The sequence below is a fragment of the Triticum aestivum genome, chromosome 3B (assembly GCF_018294505.1).
Source record: "Triticum aestivum cultivar Chinese Spring chromosome 3B, IWGSC CS RefSeq v2.1, whole genome shotgun sequence".
NCBI lineage: Eukaryota > Viridiplantae > Streptophyta > Magnoliopsida > Poales > Poaceae > Triticum > Triticum aestivum.
This window is the reverse complement of record NC_057801.1, coordinates 200,786,846-200,793,268: the sequence shown is the minus strand read 5'-3', so window position 1 is coordinate 200,793,268 and position 6,423 is coordinate 200,786,846.

Genomic DNA, 6,423 nt, shown 5'->3' with positions numbered 1-6,423 from the left:
TAGACATGACCGAGACACGTCTCCGGTCAATAACCAATAGCGGAAACTGGATGCTCATATTGGTTCCTACATATTCTACGAAGATCTTTATCGGTTAAACCGCATAACAACATACGTTGTTCCCTTTGTCATCGGTATGTTACTTGCCCAAGATTCGATCGTCGGTATCATCATACCTAGTTCAATCTCATTACCGGGAAGTCTCTTTAATCGTTCCGTAATACTTCATCCCGCAAATAACTCATTAGTCACAATGCTTGCAAGGCTTGTAGTGATGAGTATTACCGAGAGGGCCTAGAGATACCTCTCCGAAACACGGAGTGACAAATCCTAATCTCGATTTATGCCAACCCAACAAACACCTTCAAAGACACCTGTAGAGCACCTTTATAATCACCCATTTACGTTGTGACGTTTGGTAGCACACAAAGTATTCCTCCGGTACTCGGGAGTTGCATAATCTCATAGTCTGAGGAACTTGTATAAGTCATGAAGAAAGCAGTAGCAATGAAACTGTCATGATCATAATGCTAAGCTGATGGATGGGTCATGTCCATCACATCATTCTCCAAATGATGTGATCCCGTTCATCAAATGACAACACATGTCTATGGTTAGGAAACATAACCATCTTTGATTGACGATCTAGTCAAGTAGAGGCATACTAGGGACAATATGTTTTGTCTATGTATTCACACATGTACTAAGTTTCCGGTTAATACAAGTCTAGCATGAATAATAAACATTTATCATGAAATTGGGAAATAAATAATAACTTTATTATTGCATCTAGGGCATATTTCCTTCATCGCATGCGTCACTTCGCGCTCTCACTTAACTGTACATGACCCAGGTTGATGGATTTGTCGCTCTCTCTCAACAACCGAGCCGGGCGAGGCCTGGCCTATGCCAGGAATGATGTCAGGGATAAGTTCACCAAGATTCATGGCGCTTCGCGCTCTTGTGAGCCAGATTCAACCAAGTTTTACCGAATTGAGCCCAACTGGCACGGTTATAAAGGTCGCTAGGAGTTGACGCTCGATGAGTCAGCCCTCGGCACAACTAAGATAAGGTGAAGGAGTTGGATGTCGGGCATCCCTCGCGTGTCTAGACCCGGCTTACCATTGGGTATTCGCACCCGGCTGTTAGGGTGCTCTAGGGTTTTGGGTTTTGGTGGATGTGTGGAGAGAGAGAGAGAGAGAGAGAGAGAGAGAGAGAGGAAGAGGTGGGGGAGAGAAAGAGGATGGGAGGGAGGGAGGGGAGGTGGTGATGGAGGAGAGAAAGGGACAACTAGGAGCGAGGCACGATCAGTTGTGGTTAGCGTCAATGTGAGCACGAATGTTTCCTCCCTCGGGAGACACGCATGCTCCATGTGCCCTTTCCACCACGTCAGCCCTTGCCCATACCCATGCCAGATTTTGTCATGGTACAAAACACACTACTATGTCATCTGTGTATGTGTGTATTTTACATTTCCTCCCCAATGTGTGTTTGGTAACATAGGCTTGAGTGATTTTAGTGTTCTTCTACTATTATTTATGTGAACTTTGTTTTTTGCATTTATGAATTAATCTCAGATATAAGAAGTGATGTTGTTTGTGGTAGTAACGTAGGTAGGACTTGTTGTGATGGAACCGCATGTCATGTGACCATGGTCTTTTGCCGCGGCCTCCCACTATGTGCATGCCTCGTGTGGGGCGCGAGGCATGAAGAAGAGGGTCCAGGCCCTCATGCGCTTGTTGTATTGTCCACTCGCATTTAATGTTGCAGGCGATGGGACATTACACATTCGGGCCAACGTCGCTTTGCACTCTCGCTTGACAAGATATGACTCGGATTGATGGATCCAGTGCTTTCTCTCAGCAACCGAGTCGGCGAGGCCTGCTCTATGTCAGGAATGGCATCGGGGATAAATTTGTTAAGATCCGTGGCGCTTCTGGCTCTCGCGAGCTGGTCTCAACCAAGTTTGACCGAATCGAACCCAAGTGGCACGGTCATCAAAGGCCGACATGAGTCGACGCTCAAAAAATCGCCCCCTGACATAACTAAGATAAGGTGAAGGAGTCGAATGTCGGGCTCCCGGCTTAATCATTGTGTATTGCACCCAGCTGTTAGGGCTCTTTAAGGTTTTGGGGGGGCATGGGTGTCGATATATATAGAGAGAGAAGGAAGAGGAAGAAGCTAGATGGGAGAGGGAGGCGGTGGAGGTGGGAAAAAGGCAGCCGGGAGGGAGGGCAATCAACTGTGGTCAGGGTGTGTGTGGGCGCAAATGCTTCCTTCCCGGGGAGACTCGCCCCATGTACCCTTGCCGCCACGTCAGCCGCTGCTCTTAACCATGCCACATTTATGTGGTACAAAACACATTGGTCTACCATGTGTCTATGTGTGTGTTCTACATTTTTCTCTGCAACGTGTGTTTGGTATCACACCTTTGAGTTTTTTAGCGTTCTTATATTATTATTATGTGTATTTCCTTCCCTCTATTTTCTTGTAGACATTTGTGAGTTTTTCAGTGTTGTTCTATTAACTAATCTTGGACATAAGCAACGACAATGGCGCGGGTTGGACTAGTGATGTACCCATGCACAACCTGGTCACAGTGGTCTGCTACAATCTCCCACTGTATGCACATCCCGCGCGGGCCTAATGATGGCAGTTTATGCCCTCAAGCGCATGTTGTGTCGTTCGCTCGCATTTGAGGTTGCATACGATGGACATGGCACGGTTTGCATGCATCGCTTTGCGCTCCCGCTTGACCAGACCTAACCTGGATCGATGGATCTGTCTCTCTCTCTTGCTCTCTCTCTCTCTCCCTCTTTATCTCTCTCTCTCTCTCTCACACACACACAACCACCACCATCACACCACCACCACCACCACCACCACCAACAACAACAACAACAACAACAACCAAGTTGGATGAGGCATGGCCTATGTCAGGAATAACTTCATCAAGATTCGTTGCATCGCACTCTCGCAAGCCGGTCTCAACAAAGTTTGATCGAATTGAGCCCAAGTGAGGTAGTCAGCAAGGCTGTCAGGAGTCGACGCTTGACAATTGGCCCCTGTCACAATCAAGATAAATCGAAGGAGTCAAACGTCAGGCATCCTCGCTTGTCTAGACCCAGCTTAGCATTGGGTATTGGCACCCGGCTGTTTCCGTTGTTCCTTTCCTTCATGTGAATGACGATGGGTCCATTTACTTTTCAGGAATTCCATGCGTCCGTCAAGACCTTGTGCGTGCAGTATGAGACATCGCGCTCAGTTCGGTTTCCACCCGGACACAACTAAAGTTAATGAAGGACTCACGGGCTAATAATGACACATCATGTTGGAAATATGCCCTAGAGGCAATAATAAATGTATTATTATATTTCCTTGTTCGTGATAATTGTCTTTTATTCATGCTATAACTGTATTATCCGGAAATCGTAATACACGTGTGAATACATAGACCACAATATGTCCCTAGTGAGCCTCTAGTTGACTAGCTCGTTCTGATCAACAGATAGTCATGGTTTCCTGGCTATGGACATTGGATGTCGTTGATAACGGGATCACATCATTAGGAGAATGATATGATGGACAAGACCCAATCCTAAGCATAGCACAAAGATCGTGTAGTTCGTTTGCTAGAGCTTTTCCAATGTCAAGTATCTCTTCCTTAGACCATGAGATCGTGTAACTTCCGGATACCGTAGGAGTGCTTTGGGTGTATCAAACGTCACAATGTAACTGGGTGACTATAAAGGTGCACTACAGGTATCTCCGAAAGTGTCTGTTGGGTTGACACGGATCGAGACTGGGATCTGTCACTCCGTGTAAACGGAGAGGTATCTCTGGGCCCACTCGGTAGGACATCATCATAATGTGCACAATGTGACCAAGGGGTTGATCACGGGATGATGTGTTACGGAACGAGTAAAGAGACTTGCCGGTAACGAGATTGAACAAGGTATCGGTATACCGACGATCGAATCTTGGGCAAGTACAATACCGTTAGACAAAGGGAATTGTATACGGGATCGACTGAGTCCTTGACATCGTGGTTCATCCGATGAGATCATCGTGGATCATGTGAGAGCCAACATGGGTATCCAGATCCCGCTGTTGGTTATTGACCGGAGAACGTCTCGGTCATGTCTACATGTCTCCCGAACCCGTAGGGTCTACACACTTAAGGTTCGATGACGCTAGGGTTATAAAGGAAGTTTGTATGTGGTTACCGAATGTTGTTCGGAGTCCCGGATGAGATCCCGGACGTCACGAGGAGTTCCGGAATGGTCCGGAGGTAAAGATTTATATATGGGAAGTCCTGTTTTGGTCACCGGAAAAGTTTTGGGTTTTATCGGTAACGTACCGCGACCACCGGGAGGGTCCCAGGGGTCCACCAAGTGGGGCCACCAACCCCGGAGGGCTGCATGGGCCATGTGTGGGAGGGAACCAGCCCCAGGTGGGCTGGTGCACCCCCACAAGGGGCCCAAGGCGCAGGGGAGAGTGGGAGGGGGCAAACCCTAGGGCAGATGGGCCCTAAGGCCCACCCCAGGCGCGCCTCCCCTCTCTCTCCCCCTCTAGCCGCTACCCAGAAGGGATCTGGGGGCTGCCGCCACCCTTGGGGAGGGAACCCTAGAGGGGGCGCAGCCCCCTCCCCTCCCCCTATAAAAACTTGAGGTCTAGGGGGCTGCCAACACACGAGAACTTCTCCTCTTGGCACAGCCCCACCTCTCTCCCTTCTCCTTATATCCCGTGGTGCTTGGCGAAGCCCTGCAGGATAGCCACGCTCCTCCATCACCACCACGCCGTTGTGCTGCTGCTGGACGGAGTCTTCCTCAACCTCTCCCTCTCACCTTGCTGGATCAAGGCATGGGAGACGTCACCGGGCTGTACGTGTGTTGAATGGGGAGGTGCCGTCCGTTCGGCACTAGGATCTCCGGTGATTTGGATTACGACGAGTACGACTCCTTCAACCCCATTCTCTTGAACGCTTCCGCTTAGCGATCTACAAGGGTATGTAGATGCACTCTCCTTCCCCTCGTTGTTGGTTTCTCCATAGATAGATCTTGGTGACACGTAGGAAAATTTTGAATTTCTGCTATGTTCCCCAACAGTGGTATCCGAGCTAGGTCTATTGCATAGATTCTTTGCACGAGTAGAACACAAAGTAGTTGAGGGCGTTGATTTTGTTCAATATGTTAGGGAACGTAGTAATTTCAAAAAAATTCCTATGCACACGCAAGATCATGGTGATGATATAGCAACGAGAGGGGAGAGTGTTGTCTACGTACCCTCGTAGACCGAAGCGGCAGCGTTGACGCAACATAGAGGAAGTAGTCGTACGTCCTCCCGGTCCAACCGATCCAAGCACCGTTACTCCGGCACCTCCGAGTTCTTGACACACGAACAGCTCGATGAAACACCCCGAACTCCGATCCAGCAGAGGCACGGGGAGGAGTTCCGTCAGCACGACGGTGTGGTGACGATCTTGATGTTCTCCTGTCGCAGGGCTTCGCCTAAGCACCGCTACAATATGACCGAGGTGTAATATCGTGGAGGGGGCACCGCACACGGCTAAGGAACGATCTCAATGATCAACTTGTGTGTCTATGGGGTGCCCCCACCCCCGTATATAAAGGAGGGAGGGAGGAGGAGGCCGGCTCAAGGGGGAGGCGCGCCCTAGGGGGGCAAACCTACTCCAAGTAGGTTTGGCCCCCCTTTCCTATTAGGAGTAGGAGAGGGAAGGAAGAGGGGAGAGGAGAGAAGGAAAGGGGGGGCCGGCCCCCCTCCCAATTTGGATTGGGCTTGGGGGGGCGCGCCCCCTCCCTTGCTCCTTCTCCCTCCCTTCCACTAAGGCCCAATAAGGCCCATATACTTACCGGGGGGTTCCGGTAACCTCCCGGAACTCCGGTATAATCCCAATCTCATCCGGAACCCTTCCGGTGTCCAAATATATCCGTCCAATATATCAATCTTTATGTCTCGACCATTTCGAGACTCCTCGTCATGTCCATGATCACATCCGAGACTCCGAAAAACCTTCGGTACATCAAAATACATAAACTCATAATAACTGTCATCGAAACCTTAAGCGTGCGGACCCTATGGTTCGAGAACAATGTAGACATGACCGAGACACGTCTCCGGTCAATAACCAATAGCGGGACCTGGATGCCCATATTGGTTCCTACATATTCTACGAAGATTTTTATCGGTCAAACCGCACAACAACATACGTTGTTCCCTTTGTCATCGGTATGTTACTTGCCCAAGATCATTCAATCAGATCATTCAACTAATGATGTGACCTTGTTTAATCAAATAACAACTCATTGTTCATGGTTAGGAAACATAACCATCTTTGATTAACAAGCTAGTCAAGTAGAGGCATACTAGTGACACTCTGTTTGTCTATATATTCACACATGT